At 41.0% G+C, this 27,263-nt stretch overlaps 1 long non-coding RNA gene across 1 annotated transcript in view; it reads left to right on the top strand.

Moving 5' to 3' along the window:
• The window catches only part of LOC110365240 (uncharacterized), a 362,256-nt gene that overhangs the window by 35,016 nt on the left and 299,977 nt on the right, over positions 1-27,263 (top strand). The window contains exons 10-16 of the long non-coding RNA XR_010472314.1: positions 4,419-4,584; positions 6,580-6,809; positions 7,860-13,552; positions 17,816-18,066; positions 20,515-20,709; positions 25,612-25,697; positions 26,604-26,810. This is a non-coding gene — a long non-coding RNA (uncharacterized LOC110365240). The remainder of the gene's footprint in view (positions 1-4,418; positions 4,585-6,579; positions 6,810-7,859; positions 13,553-17,815; positions 18,067-20,514; positions 20,710-25,611; positions 25,698-26,603; positions 26,811-27,263) is intronic.

Raw genomic sequence — 27,263 nt, 5'->3', positions numbered from 1 at the left:
AAAAGGTTGCAGATAAAATTAGCAGTAGAGCCGCTCGCCTTGCGCAGCTGAATTTGAGCCATCATTGTGTATCTGCCCCTAAATGTCAACATCATTCGCCTGCTTTATGTTTGAGAGCAATGCTTGATTGCTGCTGTATGCTCAGATGTATGGATTGCTTTCCCATATGGCATTTGGTGAGCACACCATGACCACTGGAGGTTAATAGGACTTGTGACAGTGGGGACCGATGTTGGTTCTGTCTCTGGCAGCACAGATGTAGTGATGGGGATGCTCTTCTGTCCTGTAAGTGACCTTTCTCCTTACCTCAGGCTGCTTGTCAGCAATGTAGTAGGGCTCTGAAATTACAGACATCAACCCATGTGTCTCTAATTGTCCCTCTGATTTTCTTTAATAGAGGAAATGGCTCTTTTTGTGGAGGTTCCTCTCTGTTGGGCAGGTTGACACTACCAAAAGCTGCTTTGGGTGTCTTGTGGAATGCTGGAATGAACAGAAGTGTTGCTGGCTACCCAGCATTTATTCCTTGCATCCTCCTTGAGAGGGAGGGAGATCAGTGTATCATGTCATGATTAAGGGCAACAGAATCTTGCCTTAAATCAGAGAAAGCTTAGGAAGAAATTAAAATTTACTTCCTCAGGCCACATATATTTGTTTTCTTTCCACTGTCATTCCCTCATCACACAACTCAAGCATTGCTGGCACATACAATCTAATGGGTACAACAGGGCCAGTGGTTTGATGAATTTTAATGTCACAGAGAGAGTGCTGAGTGAAGCACATAGGAAAAAAAAAAGATCCTTGGATTTCATTGCTCAGATAAACGTCAGAGCGAAACAGGTCTGGCATGACTTCAGCTCGCTGCTACCCAATGTCAATCACACAGAAATGCTCATATAAGCAATAAATACTGTACTGCTCTGGCATGGGTGAAACCCAGGCTCTTGAACAAACCTTGTTGACATCTTAAATGCCATTTAAAATTGAGAACAGGTTTAGGAGCCCTTCAGTAGTGTCTGGGACTTTCCACCCAGACTTTTAGCAAGGGTAACCAGTACTGCAGGCTGGCAGGCCTAGGTTGGAGGGGTGGGGCTGATGCTGGGCTGTGGGACCCCAACTGAGGTTCACTTATATTAAAATAAGGTTTTTCTTATTTTAAAAAATAATGATAATAAGCTGAAAGCAAGCACTGACTTTCTGTAACCCGGCGGGTACACAGACAGTAAAATGGCTTTATATGTGTCCCTCTCTTACCCTTCCTTCAAAGCATCAGAAGAGGAAGGCAATAAAACCAAAAACTTTACAGCACAGTAATCCCCGAATCACACTGTTTCAAATGAGTAGCCATATAATTTAACACAGTATGGTGGTACTGGTTTCCTGACATCAGGCTGAAGTGTAAGGTGGGGGCTGTGTCCTCTACGTAGCTTTTGAAATGTAGTTTATATAATGGGGTACAGATGTCTGGAGTTACTGGTATGGCCATGCCCTTAGGGGTTGTTTCACTTAAAATACTACAGTATAGTATCTAGTCATTAGCCGTTTGGGATGGAAATCCCAGCTCTTAAATAGTTCATTAGTACAGAACCTTAATGTAGAACAGAACTATATGAAAACCATGGGGTTTTGTTCAAAAATAAAAAAGAATGGAATTGAAAACTCTGGTCATCCTCAATGAAAGAAAAAAGAACCCAGCATGTTGAAATAATTTTATTTGACCTAAATCACTGAAATTTTGAGTTTCAAACATAACTTTTCTCTTGTAATTTAAATTCTGTTTGCAGCAATAAAAAGTATTGAGAAGAACAGTCTCTTGGCTCTTTTAAAATGTTCATCAATGACTTGGATGAGGGAACAGAGTGCACTGTGAGCAAGTTGGCTGATGACACCAACTGGGAGGAGTGGCTGACACACCAGAAGGCTGTGCTGCCATCCAGCGAGACCTGGACAGGCTGGAGAATTGGGCAGGGAAAAATTTAATGAAATAGAACAAGGGCAAGTGTAGAGTCTTACATCTGGGTAGGAACAACCCCAGGTTCCAGTATAAGTTGGGGCATGACCTATTAGAGAGCAGTGTAAGGGAAAGGGACCTGGGGGTCCTGGTGGACAGCAGGATCACCATGAGCCACCACTGTGCCCTTGTGGCCAGGAAGGCCAGTGACATCCTGGGATGTATTAGAAAGGGGATGGTTAGTAGGTCGAGAGAGGTTCTCCTTCCCCTCTACTCTGCCCTGGTGAGACCACATCTGGAATATTGTGTCCAGTTCTGGGCCCTTCAGTTCAAGAAAGACAGGGAAGTGCTGGAGAGAGTCCAGCGCAGGGCAACAAAGATGATTAAGGGAGTGGAACATCTCCCTTGTGAAGAAAGGCTGAGGGAGCTGGGTCTCTTTAGCTTGGAGGAGACAGAGTGACCTCATTAATGTTTACAGATATGTAAAGGGTGAGTGTCATGAGGATGGAGCCAGGCTCTTCTCAGTGACAACTAATGATAGGACAAGGGGCAGTGGGTACAAACTGGAACACAGGAGGTTCCACTTAGATATGAGAAGACAGTTCTTCACGGTGAGGGTGACACAACACTGGAACAGGCTGCCCAGGGAGGTTGTGGAGTCTCCTTCTCTGGTGAAATTCAAAACCCGCTTGGGTGCCTTACTGTGTAACCTCATCTGGCTGTTCCTGCTCCGGCAGTGGGATTGGACTAGATGATCTTTCAAGGTCCCTTCCAATCCCTAGCATTCTGTGATTCTGTGATACTCAAACTAACTGTGTGCTTGGATTACTCACCCATTCCTCTTTTCCTCCCATTGTTCTTGTTTCTGTCAGCATTGTCACGAGTTTGCCAAGTCAGCTGTATGGGGCACCCATGAGAAGCTGGGTCTTTTTCAGTAAAGCATGGTATGTCTCAGATATACTGCTGCCATTCCTGACCAGTGGAGAAACTTTCAGGCTTGATTTTTTTTTTTTTTTTTTAACTGAATTTGGGCAAAAATTTTTAATCTGAATTTTGGTGTTATACTCTGGCATAAACATTGACCTGGAAGGAGTGTGGGTGGTTATTATTATTATAAGAATTATATATATATATATATATAAAATATAATATTATATATATATATACACATATATATATATATATATATACATATATATATATAATATATAATATAATATTATAAGAATTCTTTTAGTCGAGATTTCAGCTGCTTCTGTGGCAAAAATGAGAAACTTAGCATGTTGCAGTGCTTGTTGTGCCCAGGTGGGTTTTGAAGGAGATGTGATGGAGTGCTGATGTCTGTCTTTGGCATGTGTCTGTGGAACAGATTGCTTCTTCAACCAGATCATTTCATTTACTTGCTTTCAGTCCATGTTCTCATCTCTTTGAAATGGGTACCATTATGCTGTCTCATTATGCACAGGCTTGATGGGCGAGGTTCAGCAATCATTATGAAAAGGTCAGATGCTTCTGTGAAGGGCACCTTATTTGTAAGTCTATAAATAAATAGTCTGGAAGGCTTTAGGAGAGGCTAACAACTTATTTATGTTTTATTCTACTGCTTGCAGGGGTTGTATGAAAGCACCAGCATACTGCTAATTAGTTTAATATTCAGATTTTGGTTTTTGGGCACCAAGATGTGACTGGGTGAAGCGATGGGCTTGATACTAGACCAGTGCTGAGCTCATATTGATGCTGAACATAGCTTGATGAGATTGATACTAAGCCTTGCCAGGGACCGCAGGTCTTAACTGGGAAACATGAGATGTTGCTAGCTGCAAAATAGATCCTCAGCAGCAATGTGGCACCATGGTTTTTTCCCCACCTGGCTTAGAGGATAAGAGGGAGTGTTAATGATGCTTTTTATTGACTGGTCTGAGTGCTGCTGGGTGTTCGGGTTTGTTGTTCAATAGCATCAGGTCTGGGTTTGAAACACTCAGCTGTCGAGCAGGAAGCTGCTTTCGTTCCACACTCACTCTAGTGGGCTGGAATTGAGGTGGTTTGAGGCAAGTAGTGAGAAACACCTCATTTGCTTTGAGGTCATTCTGCTTTTAATGGGGGGGAGACACTCCCAGTCTTCCTGAATACCAGCAGGATGGTATTACCTTCCTTTGCCACCTCCCTGTGCTTAGGCCTCTGACTCGTCCCTGTGTCACACCGTTTATTGTCAGATAAATAGAGAAGTCTCCTGAAAGCATTCAGCCAGACTTGATGCTTATTTTTGATTGGGTTTAAATAACTGAGTTAAAAGAGTGGCCTCTTTCCTTGACAGCCTTATCCTACCTGGGTTTGTTTTTATCACTGGTCTGAAGAGGGCACAAACCTTCAGACAGTCTTGTTTCTACCTGCTGGGCCTGCATGAGGTGGTACGGGGTGTTACACTATTTGCAGTGGGATTTTAATGATTGCAACCTTTCTTCTGTTGCAGAAGAAAATCCTGAAGGCCCTTCCTTTCCCAGGAGTGGAAAACACATGTGTCCGGCCATGAAGAGACAGAGCACGGGCTGCTTGAGAAAGGAGACACACAGATGCACAAAGAAAAGGAAAAGGGAAGCTGCAGAGTTTGTTCCTCACTGCAAGATGACCCAAATTTGGTAAGCAGCTTATTTCATCTTCATTCCACTCTCTTTTATTCTGTCTCAGAACACAAAATGTTCTCCCCCTTTAGTGTTTGCACCACTTGGATCAGCCTGGAGAGAGCTGCAGGGCAACCCTTTTCTCTGATGGGGCAATGAAATAGTTCAGCTCAAGAAGTGGGAGAAAACCCTCTCCAAAATGGAGGAGACAATAGGAGGAACGGCTGAAGAGTGACTGAGTTGAGGAGGTTCCCACCCTGGTGCAAAGTTATGAAGAGCAGTATTGGATGTTCCTTGAAAGGAAATAATACATTTTTGCAAGCAAAGAAACAAAGTGTCCTGATGACCACTGAAATACACTCTTACAGTTCAAGCAGCGACAAATTTTTTGCCAAGCTGAGGCTGCTTGTTTTGCTTTGGAATCTCTGATAATGGGGCTTATAGTCATTGCTAGCTGAAAGGTTGTAGTCCTCCTGGCCCTGTTTGCAGGCATTAGTATGTGTGTAAATGAGAGTTCCAGACCAAGGCTCACATAGTATAAAACTGTACGAAGCTGGGGCTAGACGGGACATCACATCAGCTGGACTTTCATTCACGGTGTTTTACAGTTGTTGGGATCACTCATTCAAGCCCCAGTTTTTGATTTTTTTTTTTTAATTACTGCCCAGGTGCTCTCCTGGAAAATTTTCAGCTAAAACTTTTACCTAAAAAACTGGGGTTTTTGTGGTGCTGATTTTTTTTTTTGTTCTCCCTCCCCGTAAGCTAGTGAATCAGAAGCCATTTCCTCAGCATCTTCTGTCTCATTATTCATAGACTTTTGGAGGATTAATTAAGTAATAATTGTGAAAATCCAGATTTCTTATTTAAAGTTTCCATATCAACAAGGCAATGAATAAATAGGACAAACAGATGTAGCCAAGGCTTACAGTGTATTAACTTAATCTCGTTTCTCATTAGTTTGGTATTGAGCTTGTTTTGTAGTCTGCTGGAGTCACACTATAAATAAAAATCTGCTTTCAGAATAAGGTTGGTAGTTTCTGGGATTTATAAATATTGATGACTGGATGTGGCTCCTGCTTGCATTGTGACATTTCATGCTGGAAAAGAAGAAAGGTGCAGCAGCTGTGCAGCATCCCAAGATTCCTTGTCAGCAGCCTTTTTTCCTCCACTGTTCAGCCTTTCTTTCCTGCCTTACTGAGGACAGAGACTTTTTTTTTCATGAGCTTGAACCTTGGTTGGTACAAAAGTAATTGTGGTTTTGGACCATCATTATAACTAGGCTCAAACATATCTTTGTTAATCAAAATAGGAACCATTACAATCAACACAGTTTTGCCAATGAGAAATAAGTTTGCTTATTCCTGTAGCGTGAAAATCCATGCTTCAGGATTTGATGGACTCTTGGAAAGCATTTTCTGAATCCTGCTGGTTGTGGAAGCGTTTTCCTTACAAAAAGTTGTCAAGATGCTTGAAGATGCGGCAGTCAGTTGATGAGAGGTCAGGTGAATATGGCGGATGAGACAAAACTTCCTAGCCTGGTTTGTTCAACTTCTGAAGTGTCAGTTGTGTGAAGTGTGGTTGGGAATTGTTGAGGAGAAGAATTGAGCCCTTTCTGGTGAACAATGCCAGCTGCAGGCGTTGCAGTTTTCAGTGCATCTCATCAATTTGCTGAGCAGACTTCTCAGAGGTGACAGTTTTGCTGGGATTCAGAAAGCTGAAGTGGATCAGATCGTCAGCAGACCACCAAACAGTGAACGTGACCTTTTTCTGGTGCAAGTTTGGCTTTGGGAAGTGCTTTGGAAGTTCTTCTCGGTCCAACCACTGAGCTGATCGTCACCAGTTGTCGTATAAATTCCACTTTTCATCGCACGTCACAATCCAATCGAGAAATGGTTCATTGTTGTGGTGTAGAATAAGAGAAGGTGACACTTCAAAATGACAATCTTTAAACTTTTCTGTCAGTTCATGAGGCACCCACTTATCGAGCTTTTTCACCTTTCCAATTTGCTTCAGATGCTGAATGACCATATGTTGAGTCAATGTTGAGTTCTTTGGCAACTTCTCATGTGGTTGTAAGGGGATCAGCTTTGATGCTCACCCTCAGCTGGACATTGTCACCTTCTGATGGCCCTCACTCTGCTTCTCATCTCGAAGGCTCTTGTCTCCTTTGCGGAACTTCTTGAACTGCTCTGCATCCTCTCTGGAAAAATCACTGAACTGGAAAAATCACTGAACTGAAAAAGGTTATAGTCTTTTATTTTTTTTCCTTCTTCCTTTTTTTTTTTTTTTTTCTCTCTTCTATTTCCCCCCCCTCCCCCCCCCCCCCCCCCGACCACTGGACCACCAGAGAAACCCAATATTTGGGAAATTTTCCCAAAATGTATTGACACAATCTGCTGTTTGTCTGCCAATTTCCGCAGCTGCTGTACTGGGAAAGGAAAGGGAGCTGCTTGGTATCCAGGGATGCTTTGTTGAAAGCTTAGAGGCAAGGCTGCCTATTTTTTCCCCTCTTCACTTAACTCATTTATTTCTCTAAGGAGAAAACAATCCTTTTAGGGAAATATGAAGGGGGTACAATAGGGATAATTCTTTTCTCAAGGAAATTCAACCCTTAGTGCAAGAAATACAGCTTCATATGGGTGGATGGGAAGAGCAGCGCATGTTTTCCTGCTGTTCATAGGGGAAGCCATTTCACTATCTGATTATTTTTGCGTTCAGCTTTTCATGCTGGCTAAAGCAGGCACTGCTTGTTTTGGGGGAGGAATTAGATCCCAGGTAGCTCCATGGCTTTTCAAATCTGCTGTTACACTAAATACCTGCACTGGTACCAGACTCTAGCAACTGTTTGTATCACACTGTCTTTCCTAGATACAACTGGAACTTCGGAGTTCAGCCCAGAAAGCAGGAAAACGTGATTATCTGGTTCCCTTTATTTCAGGAAACTGTTTTTATACATATTAGTATATTCGCACGTGTATCTCAATCTGTTGTGTACATGGGCAGTGGGCTTAGTATCTGTAGCTGGTTTCTTGGGTGCACTCAAAGCTTTTTTTTTTCTCTTCCCTTTGAAGAAATTTGCAGCTGTCAAAGTTGCTGGAAGAGGTAACCCCCTCTGATCTCCAGTGGGCAGTGTTTGTATAATATTATCCCAGAAAAAAAAATGTCTCTTGATATGACTCTACTAGAAGAAAATGCCACTGTGGAATTTTGTGTGCGATCCAGGAATCAGCAAGTGTGTTTTGTCCAGTAATGACCCATGTTCTAATCTTAGCCTTTTCTACTCCATCCCAAAGGGATCTGAGGGATGTGAAAATCGCCCTGTAGAAAGCCATGCTTCTGCAGCAAGCTGCATCATGGTAGGTCCTTTGCCTGTTACACATGAAAATGCAATCCTATCTTCTGTGCATTTTTTTTGCCAGCCCATCATGTATTTTTTGGTCTTACTGATTCTCAAAATGATGAATTACACAACACACTTTTTCAAGCCCAGTGTTTGCAAAGTCACAGGAGCTTTGTTGCTCCAGATCTCCTTCACCAAGGCAGAAGGTACTTGTATCAGTGGCCGTAAGATGCCAGGACAGTTCAGTGACAACTGCCAGCTGCTGACAGCGTGCACAGGCATTTGGTTTGCAGGTCCTAGCAGGAAAACTAGGATTGTAGTCATTGATTTTACCTAAATAAAGCAGAAGTTTTTTTTATTTAGTGTAGCCCCCTCCCAACCACCAAGCCAAGGCAGAAAATAAAAGGGATTTAGATTGCAAGTCAAACACATTTCCTATTCCTCCGGCATCTGATGGAATTATATTTGGTAGTGTCCACTTGGGCTCCACACCTCAGGTGTGTTTTCTTCTCTTTTTGGAAGAAGGCTCTTCTTCCATGAAAGGGAGCTAGAGGAAAGGACTTGAGGAAATGTCAGGTTTTGCATACTCTTACAAGAACACATCCTGTGTTCAGTAGCTCATGCTTTTCTGCATCAATGCTTGAGGTGAATGAACACATATCCTTCATTTTCGCCATTTAATCAATAAAAAAATAACAGTCCTTTTACTGAGATGAGTCCTTTTGGCTGCTATATATTTTCCATCAGGCAAATTCCTTTATAGAGGAATTGTATCACCCTTATTTGTAAGATTTATCTGGGATGCACTTGACATTCTTTAACGTTCAGTGTTTCCCTTTGCTGTAGAGATCTTCTGTAGTGTGAGGTGCAGTGTTTCAGGGTGATCTGCATGAGCAAAACTGGAAATGCTGCCTCCATCTCTGCCCTGTCCCGTAGCTGCCCAGGGAGCAGCCTGGAACAAAGATAATTTGGTAATTTTGTTCTGATGACTTCAGCTCCCCTTAATGACCTTTCAAATTGATTTGCTTCATTTGCTTGGGTTTTAAGAGATTATGTTTAAGTAATGCTTTGCTGCATTTAATGTTTTGTTGTATTTTAATTTGCTGTGTAATGAGTCTCTATATTAAGTAATAGAAGCAACATCTGAAATTATTAATCAGCAAAAGATGACAGGTAATGCATATTAAATTCTCTCTGTATTTTGAGTCATTTCTCTCTTAGGTAACATAAGAAAAATGTTAAATCATACTGAAACACATTCCTCAGCTGGTGTAAATGTACAGCAGCTGAATTTCTGGCCCATTATGTTTTTCCATGAAAGATGTCTTTGCCTTCAGAGTATTAATTATCCATGATTCTTTAACTTTCCTTGTTTTCTGCCTTTACAGGTGCTACCAATTCCTCCCTCCCCCCCCGCCCCGTTTTTTTTTTTTTTTTTCCAGAAATCCAGAAATTGAAATATTGATCTGTATTAGGAAATGTGTTCTTCCTTTCTTCAGTAAAAGCTGCATTTTCATTTTTGGCATCCATATTTAAATCCCAGTGTGCATACATATGTGAATGATGTGGGGTTTACTGCTGACAGTTTTAAATCAGCCGCATAGACAGCTTAACCGCTTTGTGACTCCAGCAGAAGACTGTAGGTTTTCTGCAAGAAAATACTATGGGATGGTTTGTTAGACATTGCATAGAGATCTCTGTCAGCAAACAGTCTTCATCTTCAAGTCCTACACCCCAGAAATCAATTAATACAGATAATAAATGGGAACCATATCCTGTGGGTGCAGCCTGGCCAGAACTGGAGAGAGGATTAATTCTCCTGTCGCTACTAGATTTTAATTGGAAGGGAATCTGTCTTTGACTTAATTTCCTCTCTTGTCTTAGCTGAAGTCAAGTAGATCAAATGAAATGCAAATTGAAAGAATATTTTTGATGTGCCTGATTTTAAGGTTGGATATGACTAATCTTTTATGCTTCTGACTTAATGTCTCTACAATTTTTCTCTCAGAAGTCTTGAAAAAACTAATATTTCCCTGTGTGACAAAAATAATTTCTTTTCATCAAGAGAGGAAACATGAATGGTGCTGTCACAGTATTAAAATGTATCTGCTAAGTGCCTCATGTTATTAAACCCGACATTATCCTGCACATTAAAATCCTGCGTGTTTTATTTTGTAATGAGAGGGCAAAGTCCCATTTCCTCCAGAGCCGCAAGGTAGTGTTTGTGGGCTGCCATTATATAGCAGGGGTTATTCACAAAAAAATTAAATCAGCTGATTATCAGATTATTGGCCAATGCAATTTAATATAAAATCTTTATTTTTCCTCTCTATTTTTTTCCTTTTCCTTTCTTTCCTTGTTATTTTGAATTACGGCACTAGGAAAGTATTTTTCAAGTGGTGATCTTGCCTTCTGATATCTCTTTATTTGGGAAGAAATGAATTCCGTGTTCAGTTTTATTTTTAGTGCTTGTGAAAATGAAGGATAGTTGTGCCTGCACAACAAGAAGGGTGATTTAGGCAAGTGTCTCTGAGGCAGCTGTAGTCAATTTACCTTAGACTTGCCCTGAAATTCTCTCCTGCTTTGCTGCAAACCTTCCCAAGAGAAAATATTTACTCTTGCTGAGCTGTGTTGGAGAAGAGGGTGGATGTGCTGGTGTCCTACATTATGGCTGAATAAAAGATGAGAGGAAAATGCTATGTTGGTGGAACCACAAAAGGGAGGAGAAAATATTTATTTGGTATTTTTTGTACACATATTCCATTCAGGAATGGATATTGGTTCTGTCATCTGCCAAATTCATATCAGATTCAGCCAGTAAATCTATAAGGTTTTTTTATTCCAGGTCTCCTTATTGCTGGTTTTCCAAGAATTCCTTGTTTTCAAAGTGCACATAAGAGATTTTTCTGTGATAGCTTGTCATAAAGCATTGTGCCATGTTGATGGACATGTTGGTCAAATAAATGCCCAGCACCTCTGCCCACCTGTATCAGTGGAAAAAAATGAACAACCTTTTCTGCCACACCATTGTGAGCCCTGTGGGAGGTGCAGGAAGGCCAAGCCCTGAGCTGAAACAACAGGAAAAAGTGCAAGGGCAGATGCTGTTTTTCCTACTCCAGTTTCTCCTCTGTTAAATTTATTTCTGGGCTCCTCTTGTCGCTGAATCTTTCATGCTCTGGAGAAGAGCACTGCTGTTGTCCAGTGGCTAAAAGCAAAACCACATAAAGGGCGAAGAGAAAGGATAATAAACCGAAGATGTCTCATATTCCATGCTTGATAACAAAAGCAGCAAGCGATCGCTTTGACACAGCAGGTAGTGCCCTGGGCTGGCACAGTGCCCGTCCATGCCATCTGCTGGCTTTCAAACCTTCTTTGCCTTCCCATCCTGCAGCCAGGTGCTGCTTTTCTGCTGAAATCGCTGCAGCACACAGCCCAAGTTAGCAGTTTGCTTGCATATGACAAAAAAAAAAAGAGGGAAGGGGGTTGTGTTACATAGGGGAAGGTTCATAGATACTTGGTATTTGTGCAGTTATAATCTCTCTTATGGTGTTTGTGAATATAACGGGATATTTCTCCAGCTATTTACAATAGGTGGAGGCAAGAGCCATATGCCATCTCACTGGAAATGTGGATGTTTGGCTATTTTTGCTTGCTGAATCAAACTTTAGATGGAGGGTAGTGAAAGAGCCACCTTGGAATCACTGATAGGATTAGTGGGTTGAAGGAGAAAAATAAATAAAAGTGTGTTATATATATGGTGAGATGCAGGACTCAGAAATGATTGGCAGTCATATAAAAGTGAGAATGAAATAGGAAATTGAGACCAAAAAATAGGCAGTAATAAAAGGCTCAGTATTTTATTCCATGTCAGATGGTTTCTGTTCTATCTGAACTGGCATATTTCCTAAAACAATATCATTTAAGGAAACAGCTGGTCTGTCAGAACATTTTCCCTCTGCTGCATATCATCTGTCCAGCATTGTGCTCCAATCAAAAAGGTAAAAAGCCAGAAACAGAGCGAGGGCTAAAGGAAAAATAATCCCGTGTCTCTAAATAACAATGCAGCAACTGTATGCAAAGTCATCTCAGTAAAAGAGAAGTTCACTGATAAATCAAGCATTGACGTTTTCAGCAGGAGAAAATATGTCCCAGCTCTCAGAATTCATGTTTTCTGAGGCTAGATCATCAGTACTTCCAATTAGTAAAAATGCAATAATAGTGTCTGAGATTATTGTAAAACCGTTTCATATTCCACAGCATGAGAGATTTTCAAGAAATTTTGTAAAATTAATAAATAGCATATCTAAAAGTTTTCCACATGAACAGAATTGTGTTGCTCTAAAAATTGCAGATACAGAATCTGGTACAAGATATTTTGAAATGTAACATGACTCTCCACTTGGGTCAGAAAAAGCCTATTTAGGGTGGGAACGTTAGGATTTAGTTCAACTTCTGCTGGTCTGTGTTAAAGAGGAGTTTGATTTAGGAGCCCTCCTGGCTAAAAAAAAATAAATGGAAAAAACCTTGTTGGCTTTGTGCTGCTTGTGAAGTTAGGAAGCTTGGAGACATATCAAAAGCAAGGTGAACAAAAGAGGTGTTTTGCCAGGAATAGTACAAATTTTACCTGATAGTGCATTTAGAGTGCTTTGATATGAACCTGAACAAGGCAGACTTGCCAAGTTTTGTCAGCGGTCATCTGGAAATCAAACCACCCACATGTTTTGGAGAGTGGAAATGCTGGAACTCGAGTATCTCAGGGCTGTGGGCTCTTTGTAAAACCTCGCCTCTGTACTGCCACCTCTGCTCAAAAGCCCTGACACTGTTGGAAAATACAACTCTAAATGTGGATGCTGAGCATTTAAATTAGCTTTTGGTTCTTTTTGGAAACACAGGTCTACAGCTCATCTGGCTAAAGGTAAGCTAACCCAGCATCTCTTAAAATGTACCTACTCAGTGCAGGTAGATGGGGAAAAAATGCCATGTAGCCTTGCATTGAGACTTTAATTGCATTTGGCTAAAGCTGAAGTATTTTGGCTAAAAGTATGTCTTCCCAAAAAAACTTTTTTAAAATGTCAAAATTAATTATTTTCTTTTGCTTAAAAGTATAGTTCAATGCTTTTACATTTAAAACCATAATCTTGGGTCCCAGACATTTGTTTGAGGCTGTAAACAAAAATACAGAATAGCTATATTACACAAGCACAGGAAAGAAACTCTCTTTTCCCCCAAAATACACAGAAAAGCCATAGTTTCTAGTCTTGTTACAGTCGATTTATCCTGGTTTGACCTTGGCAATCTGAAGTTCTGTGCAGAGGCTTACATTGCTTTATTTTTACTAAAACCTCTGTTCAGTCACTACTAAGTGTTGCAGGCTGCTTGTTTGGGGGTTACTACTGTAGGCTGTGCCCTTTTCAAGGCACAATTTTCTTTTTCAACACCGTAGCACACAGTGTTCTAGCATGTCTGATTTTGCCTGCCTCTTGCCTAGGCAAAACTGCTTATTGGAAAACCAGAATTTGCTGTTTCCATCTGCCACAAGCTCGACCTTGGGCAGGAGAGGTAGCTGCCGGTGGCCACTCAGTGAAGGAGCACGGGATTTAGGATTGACCTGCACCTCAGTACCAAGAGTTCATTTACATCTTTCTGGTAAGTACGTGTAACATGGACACACCAGTAGCTTCTGTGTAGCTTCTACCAACCTCCTTTTGCTGAACATCTACAGGTCTTCTGCAGAGGCTCCCTTGAGGCTACGTGTCGGGTGAATTCATCCAGTAACAGTCCTGGTACATGCTGGAAATGGTCATATAGTAAAAACTGCTTGAGTTTTCTCCTAGTGGTGCTGGACACATTGCTGAGAGGTAAATGGTGTTGTGGAGAGTGTGCAGCCCCAGCAGAGTTGTGTAGGGACTGACTTGTTCTGTTGGGGTTGAATTTTAGCCTCAGAGCTAATAAAATGCAGTGGAGTGCAGGGCTCTGTTTCCTGAACTCTGGAAATCCCTCTTGAGAGAGGCAGGGAAGCTAGAATTTCTGCTTAGCCGTATATATTGATACAACATAATTTCTAACATTTAAACAACACTTGAATTTTTCTGGGGAGAAAATATCTGTAAAATTTCTGGGGAGAAAGCAAAGCAAACCTTCAGAAAAGTAGAGATGGAAAGTTTGCATTTATGTAAAATGGAAGCATGATGCAAATCATTGGAGAAAACCCTGTATTTTCTTGTCAATTATAACAATATTAGGTAGCAGTGAATGTTTCCAAGGCAACCTGGCCACAGGTACATTTATTTGGAGTGTATGTGACTACCTGCTTTGTCAAGCCAACAGATGGATGTCAGGAGTTGGTATGTGGGGCAGGCGGGGAAAAAATTGTATCATTTAGTCAATCTATGCTGAGGATGCTTTTTAAAAGCAGAGTTGGTTTTTTTGTGAACACATCTGATGGCACCAAGTATCTTGCTGCTATGGGAGCTCTCCTGGCCTCTCCAGCCTTCCTGTGAAGCACAGAAAGTTCAACACACAGTGTAGTCTCCCAGATGTTCTTCTTCAAGCTGTCACACTTGTTCCCTCTGAAAAATATTGTGCGAGGACCCCCGCTGTTGATCTCCAGGGAATTTACTGCCCTGTCTTCGACCTTTTGTAAACTTCCAAGAGTTGGAGATGCAGTTGGTTTAGGGGAAAAAAAAAAAAAAAAAAAAATCAGAGCTGCAGAATACCTGAACCAGGCATCAGGAAAATAAAAATACACCATCAGCCACCCAAGGGAACTGACAAAGGAGTGTGGGTCACATTCGACGGTAGGCACAGCTGACAGAAGAGTTGCAGGTCTGTGCTGCCATTGCAGCTGTGCAGGTCACCAGGAGAGGCAACTGTAGGCTGAGATCTGGCTGAGTGTATCCACTGTTCTTCAATAGCAGCCCCATTTCCACATTAGTTTTGCTTGCAAAAAAGGCAAGGGGGATTCCCAATTACCTTTCTCTACATGAGAGCTGTTATAGTGTTGAGCTCACTGAAACTTTGCAGCTTCCCTTGGGAATTAACTAGTCACAAGAGGTGTTGAACAGAGCGGTTATTCAGGTATTTCCACCGCCTGTGCAATTCCTTTCTTCTCTGGCATGAAGGATCCAGCAGCATTGAAACTCAGGTAATGTGGGTGGCTGCTGTGTGTGATGAATGTTTGTCACACCCTGAGCTCCCAGAACACAGCTGGAGTACAAAATAAAGATTCTGGGATTTGGGGTTTAAATTATTTTTCTGAACCACTGCTTTTTTTAATCGTGGATTGCAAAACGTCCTCTGTGCATGCCAAAACTCATGGTTTTGTGCTTCCAGCTGTGGTGCAGATGTGCACCCTGCCGGCGCCATGTCTCCCCCTCTGTGTGCCAATGTCTACCCTGCCATCCAAAGGTGCTGTTGTGATAGGACAAGGGGTGATGGTTTTTAACTAAAAGAGAGGAGATTCAGGCCAGACATGAGGAAGAAACTGTTTACACTGAGGGTAGTGAGACACTGGCCCAGGTTGCCCTGGAAGGTGGTGTTTGTCCCATCCCTGGAGACATCCCAGGCCAGGCTGGACAGGGCTCTGAGCAACCTGATCTGGGTTAAGATGTCCCTGCACATGGCAGGAGGTTGGGCTGGATGAGCTTGGAAGGTCCCTTCCAACCCAAACTATTCTGTGATTCTATGATTTTGGGTTCAAGAACAAGGTGTAACAAGCTCTTGTCTCTGGAGGCAAAGATCAAACACTGGCTTGAATTGCATTTCCTTTGTACAATATGGGACACTTGACAGAGCCATAGAAATCCCATTTGAAAAATGATAGCTGTTGATTTTCTGCTTGTTGAGAATTATTAGTATTTTTCTAGCGTGCAAAACCAGCCATTAAATCAGCAAAATGCTTTGGCATTAGAGCCATTTGGAATGTAAAAAATACTGCTGCTTCTTTGTGAGCTGCAAACATTCAGTTGCAAAGTTAAGGGAAAGTCTAAAAGGGTGAATAATGATCTTAATTTGAAAGACATTTTACAGGTAAACATGCTGCAGTTGTAGCTACAAAGCAGATAATTGCTGAACATTTTAAAACCCAGTAGTATGAAATTAAAAACAAGAACATCAAATTTAAATGCAAACAAATAACAAGGGAATTCTAAGTAGAAAGTTCAGATTCTTCTTTTTTTTTTTTTTTTATGGACCATTTCTTTATCTTGGCAACCTCAAATATTGCACAGTGGTCTCTATTTAATCATGCAGGTTATATTTAAATGAGCAGGTACTTTAACATAAAATGGTTTACAGTCTGTGTTCCTATTACTGTATAAGAAATGTACCCATGAAACGTAAAAAGGTCAACCACTTGAATGGAATAACTTTTTAAAATAATACAGTTTTACAGCCATACATAAATATATGAATTCTATTATGTCAAAGAATATGAAATAATATGGGTCACCATTAAGCTGTAACTTTTGCAAAGAGGATATGTTAGCTTTAAACTGGGATAAATGATCATTGAAATATATTTATTTCTGCTTTGGGCTTTACATTTCCCAGTAAAAGGTTTTTCTTCTCCCTGCTTCCCATCTCTGGCTATTTTTTTTTCCCCATTTGTAAGGATTTACCTATCCAAGTACTAATGCATCTTGTCACACTGTGTTGGACGAAGGTACAGTTGGGAACTGGGGGCTGTGCAGGCTCTGGGGCCAGCTCTGCCATGCTGGGACAGCCCGCCTGCACTGACCTGTGTTTCAGGAGGTTTTAGGGAATACGGGGGGAAAGGAACTTCTCTAATAATTGAGGAGCAAAGCTGAGGTGCAGCTGCGGTGCGGGTGCTAGCGAGGCTCTGGATGTCCCCCCGAGGTGGGATGGGACTTGTCAGGAGTCAGATGCAAGGAGACAAGGCGCGTGGGGGAAAACCATTCATCAGAACTTACTGAGAAGGTAGAAAGGAGGGGAGAGAGACCACAAAATATACTGTGTCCAGGTATCTGCTTCTCCTGACTACCTATGACAAAGTGTGGCCCAGTCTAAGAATTTCGAAATCCCTGGGTGGATTCTGCAGCTTCTGGCAAATCTGGAGTAGCTCAGATATATCTGTTCTTCTGTACAGCCTCCCAGCATGTCCCACCGGACTGTGGGATCCCAGGAATACAGATTCCTAGAGTTACGTACAATTAACTAACATCTCTAGGCCATACCTGACCTAAATTTTATGCAAGTAATTAAAAGGATGAGTTTATTTGTGAGGGATGGTATGGTATTTGTAACAGAAGCAGGATGTACATCCTTGTTCTGAAGTAGAGTGTATGCATCAGGACTTCGCAGCCACAGAGGGAAAGTCTTATAATCCTTCAACACTTTATTTCTAAGTTGGATTTTGTTTGTGGTGGGGTTGCTCATACTTTTGAAGTTAAGAATGTTCTTAAGAGTTCAGTTCAGGTCAAAGTGCTATGTGACAGAGCTGAGAGAATTTTTCGTAGCAAACATCTTTGTGAGAAATGCTATGGGTCTGTCAGTACCAGAATGGTTTGTGGTCACATTCGTTTTTGTTTCGATGCCTTCAAACATCCGAACTTTTAGCTTAAAATAGCTCCTCGTGTAATTTTTTTTTCGATTGAGGAGCTTCAAAGCAAAACATTTTGCTTGATGTTTGTTTTGGTGGTTTGAGTTTGTTTGTTTTGTTTCACTTTGAGGGAAGGGTTTATTTAGTTTGGAGGAGAGAACAAATTGGATTACTTAGTCTAAAGGTGATAACATGTTGGAGGACAACTCTGTAAATAAATAAAAGGCTGCTGCAGTGAGAAGGGCAATAAATCTGCTCTACATGTTCATGGCAGATACAAGAAAAAGTAATGGCACTCCAATTGCAAATTAAAAAAAAATCAAGCTAACCATCATGAAAACTTCCTACAGGTAAGGTTCTGACTGGAGATCTCCACCCTGTTCTTGAGGACATACACCATCAGGGTAACAGAAAGGATGTGGTCTGCACAGGCACAGATGGGGCTGGCAGAGGCAAAATGTTCATTTTAATCCTACTAAGAAATTACAAATTAAGATGTGATTATAGAACCGTTAAAAAGGAATTACCATGGAGGAATTTCCAGATGGTCATGCAGAATAACTGCGGAAGAGTGAACAGAAAGTTTGAGCTATTTATCCAGGTACGGTTCTCTTTTCTCTTTGTTTCCAGTTGATAAGTCCTGTTGTGTCTGCCAGCTCATGTAATAATTTCTTTTCCAGCCCTGTTTTAAACACATTTTTTCAGGAAAATAGAATGCATGGGATTGGTTTGTCTAGATGGTCCTCTGGGACATGATGCATCCCAGGGATGGAGGACAATGTCAGCTCAATGGGAATAGTCTTGTTGCTGTCACTCCTTTGGCTCAGACCCTTAGAAACTGGTCAGAAATCAAAATCCTTGAAGAACATGGAATTTCTTGCTGCTGAGGATTGGACTGAATTGCAGTGTTACTAAGGGAGCTTTCCCAAGGTATTTTACAGGAACTAGATCCACATTCCTATTGAGTTTTTTGCTGGAAATTAGGTTTTGCTACTTCTGAAAAATCTTGCCTTAACTGGGTGTTCTAGTCCAAAAAGGCATGGTGCTAACACAGCATCAGGTTTTCCCAGGTTAAAAATAAAATGAGAGCGATGAAATAATACATGTAACATCAAGGCTGAGCATGTTCTTGTTGACAACTTCACTGACAAGTCATCTTAAATACGAAATCTATGGAAGGAACGTGTATTAGCTATTTCATAAAAATGCTGATTTTTTGCTTTATAGTCTGTGAGTCCTTCATTTCCTTCCTTGTCGCTTCCAAGGCTGGTAGTGTGCTGCTAGTTAATATCGGGGATAGTGATTTTTCCTCAGTCCTTCTCCATCAGGTACTTGGACCTGCAGTCTAAGCCTAGCTTTGGAGCTGGATTCTATGCCTAGCTTATAGGCTTTAAAGTTAACCTGAAGCATCCATGAAAGAAACTTATTGCAAATATAACAGTGGTCTCTCTGAAACTCTCCTTTATAATTTAAAACTTGAACTATTTTTAAAATGAGGATTTAAAACAAAACATGCTTTGAAGTCATAAAATCCGCCTCTGTGAAAAAAGGCACGTGGCCCAAAATATACATTGACAGAGCAATGAAATGCTCTTAACAGTCCTTCCCATGCAGAATGACTTAGCAGCTCATAAAAATGAGCAGACAGGGTTCAGTAAAATGCAGGATTTCTGATCAGTTGTTACCATTTCCATAGAAATGACGAGGATCTCGCTACTCGGGTGATCTCTGTGTATCCTTTGTGTCACTCCTGTATATTCTTCTCTTCCAGCTGTACTTGTGTGAAAGATTTTACTGGCTGGAAATCGTGATTTCTTGTTTGAGTAAGGTTTCTGTAGAGAATGTCTGCTCGTGCTGATCACATCTTGGCTTAGTACAGCTCTATTATTAAATCTAGATCTTTGCCTTGCTTACATGTTAGGCAAGGGTTGAGAATACATACCATTAAAGGATAATTTTGCATTATAATCTGATGGGGAAAAGGGATGGGGAAAAGATGGGAGTCTGGCATTCAGCAGTAAAGTAGGAATATCCTTAATTTGCAATGAAAGCTAACATTGCCTTTACGCAGAAGTACGTGCAGTATATAATCAGTATGATATACGCAGTGAGCTGTCTTCAGAGGGGTGACCTGTAGAGAAACTGTGCAGTGATGAGTATTTGATAGCGGCTAAAACTCACTGAGCAGTCTAATCCAATGAAGACATGTTAGAAATCAGCTGTGCTACAGGAGAGAGAGCTGTACAAAGTTAATGATGCATTCCTTCAGTTTAATAAATATTTTTTAACAGAACAGGGAGAAGATGGTGCTGCACAAAGACCGATTTTTCTTTGCTTTTGTCTTTTAATGAAAGCATAGCAACTACCTCTCCTGAGTAAGAAGCGCTTTCTTTGATGTAAGTGCTGGTTGTTGCATAAAATGAAACCCACTGATGCATATAATGGTAGCAGTGGGCCGGCTGAGCACAGTGTATGCTTCAAAATTAATGTCTGCACAAATCAGCAAGCACACACACGCTTTCCCGTGTTGACAAGACTGACATACTTCGTTAGAAGAAGCCAAACTTGCAAAGCCTGGCAGCTGGATTTTGCAAGCTTGTCATTCTGTTATTAACTCTGTAGGCCTTCGGGAAGGGGTGATGGAGGAGATGGTCCCGTGAGGTCCGTTCCAGACCTTTTTGGTTTGGTTTCATGGTTTCTAACCAAGCAAGCGATAAACAAAACCATTTTCTGAAATGAGCAGAAGGAAAGGGATGTCTATTAATTATGCAAGATGCTCTGTTGGCTTTGAAGCCACGTTTTAAACTATCTATTTCTATCGGGTTTGAAGCTCCAGGCAGAGTTGAGCCAAGGGCAGGTGAAAAAGAGGTACGAGGATGGTGTTTCCCCTGTGACCTTGAGTTTTGCTGAATGTACCTTGAGGATGAAGCATGAGAACAGGTTTTGAGGGTGTGAGTGTGGGCAGAAGGGAAAACCTCTACAAAGACACCAGAGGCTAAAACCAACAGATTTTGCCAACAGGGCTCATCAAAATCTCGTTTCTTTCCAGCAAGAAAATGTGGCATTTTACAGCAACATTCAAAACGCTCAACCCAACACTGGAAAGACCAGAGATTTGAATTGCGATGGCACAAAACTTCGTGGATGTCTTTGTCGCTGACTGGTACATCGTGACCCTTTAGAGAGCCAGGGCTGGAGGGAGAGGCTGAGCTCTGACTCACAGCAAGGCCAGCACTATGTCCAGGTGGGTTTGCTGGGGGCTTTGTCTGTCGGGACATGAAAACCCCTGTGATCTGAGATCCCACAGCCTCTCTGTGCCCTCATGCAGACCTTTTTGTGCATTCATCCTTGATAAAAGGAGTCTGAGGGGAGACCTTCTCGCTCTCTACAACTACCTGACAGGAGGTTGTAGCATGGAGGGTGGTGGTCTGTTCTCCGGAGTAGCAACTGATAGGACAAGAGGAAATGGCCTCAAGTTGCCCCAGGGGAGGTTTAGGTTGGATCTTGGGAACAATTTCTTCCTGGAAAGCGATGGGTATTGGAACAGTGCCCAGGGCAATGGTGGAGTCACCATCCCTGAAGGGGTTTAACAGGAGTTTAATGCTTGTCACATTATGGGCTTTATTCAGATGAGGTGCAAAGGAAAGAATGAGCTGATACCACTGTCATTACCTGAAAGAAAAATCTCCAACATGTCTGGTTACCACCAAGCAGAATTCTCTTCTGTAAGTCTACTTCCAGATTTTGCGAACATAAATGATAGACAGGACATAAAATGGAAAAATAAATTATACTCACACAAGTAAAAGATCAGTGAGGCAATGTACTGAGACATCTTTAGGGCTGATGAATCACCATTATCACCACAAAAATAACATATAATGCTTCAAATCCAGCATCATGGTTGACTTCCTTTCTGATAAATATGTATGTGGTTTCTTCTGTTTCTTTGTGTGTCTAACAGGTGCCAAGCTACGTTTAATAGACAAATTGCATCTCTGTGAACTGTCACAGCCTTGTCCTTGTTTTTTCTAGCAAACTGAAGTTAAATAGGAAAATGAAATAAGTAAGCAGAGGTCAGAACCCCCATCTCCCTACAAGATTCAATCAACTGATAAATAATCTGTGGAAGGATTCAATTCAGATCAGAGAAGGAATTAAAGTTAAATCTCCTTTACTTGAAATGAACAGTTTGCTTTTCTGCACTCTGAGGAGCATGAATTATTTAACCAACATGTATGTCATAATCTAATTAGTCACTTACCACTACTAAATTTCTCAATATTCCTTGTGCCTGTGCTCCTTACCTGAAGTGCAGGATGGGAGAATTATTATAAATGTATGAGTTTCATTAGCAAATAAAGCTTTTAACCAAATAAAAAATTACAAGGAGGAAAATAAAGATGGTTAGATAATGGTATTTGTGGGCACAAAAGCTGAGGTCAGCACCATTTACTACCTTTTTTCAAGTGGTAATAAATCAGTTCAATTAATTTAGTATCTTAGTATAATGTTGTTCTAAAGCAAACTTTTATCTTAGTATTTATGGTAGGTGATTTGTGTGTGTGTGTGTGTGTGTGTATGTTTGTGTCAGGAACCTCCAAATGTGCAGGACTATTGATTTGCTTTGCAAGCTTTCTGTAGAAGAGAGAATCGATGGTGTCCTGTCACCCAAACAGCTCTGAAGTAGAATTTATAGATTTGAGGAAATGGTTTAATTGCTGGAATGATGCTTGCAGCTAAGCCCAGCCACTTCAGCTTGTGTGGCTACTCTACATTATCTAAAGCAACCAGGCATAAAATATATAACTGTATATAAAAGTAACTGGAAAATAATATGAGCACTTCTGGAATGTCACCTGTCTCTTGAGGTCTTACACTGATGCTTGCATAATGTTCCAATCTCTGAAGTTTGTCTCATTGTATCTTCAATGGCCTTGGGTCTCTTGACATCTTTTGGGGGGTACAAGGCTTTCCACAACTAACTTGGGCTGTTAAAAAGCAGGATTTAAAAATTTAAGTCATTTAAAAACCATGCCATGATTTTCTCCTGCTTCAGTACTACCTGTTTCTGCCTGTTTTCATGTGGAAAGCCTTCAACTTGCATGTGAAGAATGTGGGATTTGGTAGCGAATCACAGGGCTAAACACATAGAATCATAGAATCTTTCTGAGAAGAATTTAGCTTGGCAAAGCAATACATTGGTAAAGATCAGGTGCCTACTTTGATATGTAGAAACCCGCACCAAAGTCGATTATCCCCCATCAGCTTGCCTGTTCCAGTGTCTCTTTTTTCAACATAGGCAGTTGCACATTGATACAATTCCTGCTGGTCATTGTGGCTACTTATGTCTGGTTGTGCAACCCCAAATATATAATGCAGATGACTGAGCAGTACCAGGTATCACATATTAATACCTCTTTTTTGAGCATCGTTCCTCTTTCTGACAGAGGACCAGACAGAAGTGCCTCTTGTTTCAGGTCAAGATGTGTTTTGTCAGAATTGAGTGTTGTATACTTGCCAAAATCCCATAGCAAAATTGCGTAGCTGCTCTACATCTTTTGGCTGCTTTGCCTGGGAATTTTTAGTATTTTCACAGAAATCATCACCTGCCATACCTGCCTATGCATACAGAAGGTATTGTCCAGCAGTGCCTTTGCTGAGGGCTCCAGCAATGTGTAACCCCGTGCCTTTAGCTAGAACTCCTGAAGAAAACATTCGTCATAGAATTAGATGAGAGTTTTTACAGGGAAATCTCTTCACACCCCTGCATAGTTCCGTCTTTGGCCAATAGCTTTTGAATAGCAATATAAAGTCATTTCATTCGCTTGCTTGATCGTTTTCTAATTGGATATAATGAAGTGATGTGCAATAGCTGCATACACCCCCTCTACCGCTGCTCGGTTATTTCTGACGTCTCTGATGAGATCAGGACTGTTTCATACATGCAGAGCTCTCTGTGCAGCTGCCAGTTGCACCCAGATCATCAGGTTTTGCTGCTATTTCGGCCTGGTTATATTTTGGTTCGCTCCTTCAATTTACACTTCACATTTGGCTCTGCAAGTATGACACAAGCGTATTGACCTGTGGCCTGTCAGTATGGATTACGTGTACATATAACACCTTTTGCTAAAAATCAGCCGTGCATTAATGGATGGCGTTTCTATTTAAAACAGCAAGCATGGTCTGGACCTGAGATTCACTGCGACCAGGTTGCCTAGACAACAAAATTCCTTGAATTGGGAAGGTCTGTAACAGATGTTTTGACAGCCTTAATTTGGGGGCAAGGCTTCTAAAAATCTTAATTGAGTCCTTTAAAATGTATATTATATTTGGTGGTAACACTATGTTTCGCGTATCAACTAGTACAGCTTCAGCTACTGTATCTCTGCTGCAAATCATAGGTATTAAGCATATAAAATAGAGACAAAGGTTAAAGGGTAACTGATTCCACCATTTGGCAAGTGTTTAGATGATCATGCCTTGCTTGTTAGCTATTACCATTACTGAACATTTGTTTATTTTTTTTCATACATACATATCTTTTGCAAGGTGTCAAAAAGTACCTTCTTCAGTTTGACTGCAATCAGCTACCAAAATTCTTGACCTTGTTTTTAGTAAGTTCTGTATTTTCTCTAATTGTGGCTCCCCACAGAATTCAGTGCCAACAGGGTGGCTCTTCCTAATTCTGGAAATCATGCTGAACCCTTTTGTCAAGGCATCACAGATAGTTTTGTCTTGTCGCACTCTGCTTTTTTGGATAAGGGAAATTTGAGAGCACAATGCTCCCTGCGAGGCCATGGGACTGCACCACACAATTCCTTGAGGGAGAAGGTTGGGAGTTGCCTTCCCAAAGACACGTAGAGTAGAAAATATCTCTCTGAACAAGGATTTTTTTTTTTCATTGTGTTTCTCCTTTCTGCTCACCTGGATTAAACTGATATGCACTTAATGCAGATATAGGACTGGGAATCAATAGTATATAAGTAGCTGCTGCTGTCTGGATTCCTTGATCTTTTTCTGGTTTAAGGGAAGGGTTGTATGGTTTTGTGAATCTTTGGGAAGGAAGCATTTGGTGTGCGACGGCTCTGAATAGCAGAAAACTCATGCAGATGATGGCGATATTCATCTTTTTTGCCTTCCCCTCCAAAACTGAATTTGTTGCCTTTCCCAAACTAATACTGATGTCACCAGTGTAGACTGATATTTCTCAGCACTTTGTTTCCTGAGCAGGTATTTTTGGTTTTCCATTTTTAAAAACCTCTGGGAGTTGTATTTTGAATACAACACATGGAAAGAGTCGTGTGCGTTTACGTCTTCATAAAATAGAAATAAAGCTAGTTTGACGCTGATTTGAGGAAATCTGGTGAAAATGACCTGTCAAATGTTACCAAATGCAAACAATGACACATTTTCTGCTGAACTGAGCCTGGCTCATCCTCTTTGGACCGAACACCCCTGTGCTCTCTTCTCTAGAGTGCAAGATCTTTCTCCCTCTCATTAGGCTTCCCTGAAAATTCAGACAGTGTTGTTTATTCTTCTCTACTGACAGGTTTTAGCCTCTTGAAGCGCAGTCTTGGTGTATGATTATGAAAGCTCTACTGAACACTGTGATTCTGTATTTTTATTCTTGATTGCCTATCCATTTTTTGCATCTGAAAATTTCAGTCACTTAGATAAGAGACGTCAGATGCAACTCGAAGGAAGGGGCAGGATAGCAGGTCTGTTAGTAGGATTTCTCAGTAATTCAAAACAAGAGGTTTTGCTCCTCACCTTGCTTTTGTGTGCAGCTTTGGACATTCATTGTGAGGGGTCCAGTCTAGACAGATGTGTGTCACGTGTCCTGTCTTGTTCTTAATTTCATGAAACTCTAGTGCATACAATGAAATCACTGTATTTCCTACTAAAAATATACATAATGGTGTAAAAAGGACAAAAAATAAAAATGGCAATACTGGGTTGTACTAATAACTCTTTGAGGTCATCTGTTTCACCCAGTATTCCCCATAGCAGGCAAAAGTTAATGTGTAGGGAAGAGTATACCCTACATAGTTGCCCCAATTGTTTCTGTATCCTTTGAGACTTAGAGGCTTCCAAACAAAAACCAGTTTCTTTGGTTTGTTTTTGTGAATCTGCTTTCTTTTAGTTTTAGATGGTACTCCTTAAACTCTCAGAAAAGAGGATGAAAAACCAGCCCCTACAAATCTACTCCATGCTACTAAGGACACAAAAGTAAGAAAATCTCTGTTTCGGGTTAATGCAAAATAAACACAAAATACAAATTTTTAGTCAACTACAATCTTTTAGAGCAAACTTTCCCTGTTTTGTTTGTTTGTTTGTTTGTTTGTTTTTTTGTTTTGTTTTGTTTCGTTGTTGTTGTTGTTGTTGTTGTTTTTAATTTTTTAAAATTATTTGTTTGGGTTTTGACTGAGGTTTTAACACATTTTAAGATGGAGATAAACTTCTGAAAATAAGTCACTTGGCATTGAATGGGAGAAGTACTTGTTTAGAAACAAACAAAACCCAGCGTACCAACCTGAGATGTCTAGATCATTACCATCTTGTATCTCATTTCTTCTCCAGCCCCTCACTGGCATGACAAAAGTGGAGGCAAACTGGAAGGTTCTAAAAAATACTGTAGTATTACCAGATCACTATTTATTTTCCCCAAAGCATTCTTTGAAAGAAAAAGAAGTTGCAGGTGAGCACAAGGAAGACTACATATCTTCTGCTATCAGCAAAAAACAGCCTTAGGCTTAGCTCTGTGCTGGAATTGCTGAAATCCTCTTCAACTGAAAGCAGCAGCAGCATAGTCCTTTAGGGGAAAACACAAGCAAGCTGAACCCAATCTGTGGGGCATTTATTAAATAATGGAGCCAGAATTCATGTGTACGGTGCTTAAGTCAGTAAAATCTGCTTGTGGGAAATATATTTGGAAGCAAAAGTACTTAGGATTTCTTAGCATCATTTGACTTTGCTTTATTCTTCAAGTTAGATTTGGAACAGCTTAACATTTTTCTAGAATGTGGTTGTATTAGAATCTAAAAGCTGGAGAATGGCAAGAAAACTAGAAATGTAGGTAAGAAGTGTATGTAAGTGCCTTACTCCCAGAAAATACCTTCTCTTACTTTACTCTAGGAGACCAAGACAATTATTGAGAATTTTAAAGAAAGGTGCCTACAGGCTGATGGGCTGCAGTGGCCCCAGCACAACATGAAAAGGAAGCAAGAAGGTTGTGAAGATCCTTGAAGTGAGGTGAAGAACCCAGTTTTGTGAATCTGTGCTGGAATCACCTGAATCATCTGTGAAGTCACCTGCAGAATGGTTTAGAAATAATCTCCTGTGGTAAATATTTAGCCCGTAGGAATTGCTTGCAGGAGGGGAACCACTTAAGAAACTTGGTGGTCAAGGTAAAGTTAGCCCTGACTTACTAGAGGGGGTCTTTGAACCAAGGGAAGTGGCTGTAGTTCAGGCAGGTAAATCAGATCGAATGCTCCTTGAGAGAACTGGGTTGGGAAGCCTAGCTCAAGTCAGTGGATCTGAGAATGTTTACAGTGTTGAGCTGTTTGCTGAAGAGGCAAACTTGACTCTTGCATTTCCAGATGTTTATTCTGCATTTCTCAAAGCTGTCCGAATCCTCTGAGGGCTAAGGTCACTGCATCATGCTCAGCAGGACAGGGGACAGGGTTTTCCAATGTCTCCTGCCCCTGGTGGCATCTGTCCTTTTTCTTTGTAATAATTTTTGCTTTCTTTCTCTATTTCTATGGCAACTTTTGTCAATGTCCCCTCTATTATGCA

This window comes from Columba livia, chromosome 4 (assembly GCF_036013475.1).
Source record: "Columba livia isolate bColLiv1 breed racing homer chromosome 4, bColLiv1.pat.W.v2, whole genome shotgun sequence".
In the NCBI taxonomy this organism is placed as follows: Eukaryota; Metazoa; Chordata; class Aves; order Columbiformes; family Columbidae; genus Columba; species Columba livia.
The sequence above is the reverse complement of the archived record's forward strand: the minus strand, read 5'-3'. Positions and strand labels throughout refer to the sequence as shown.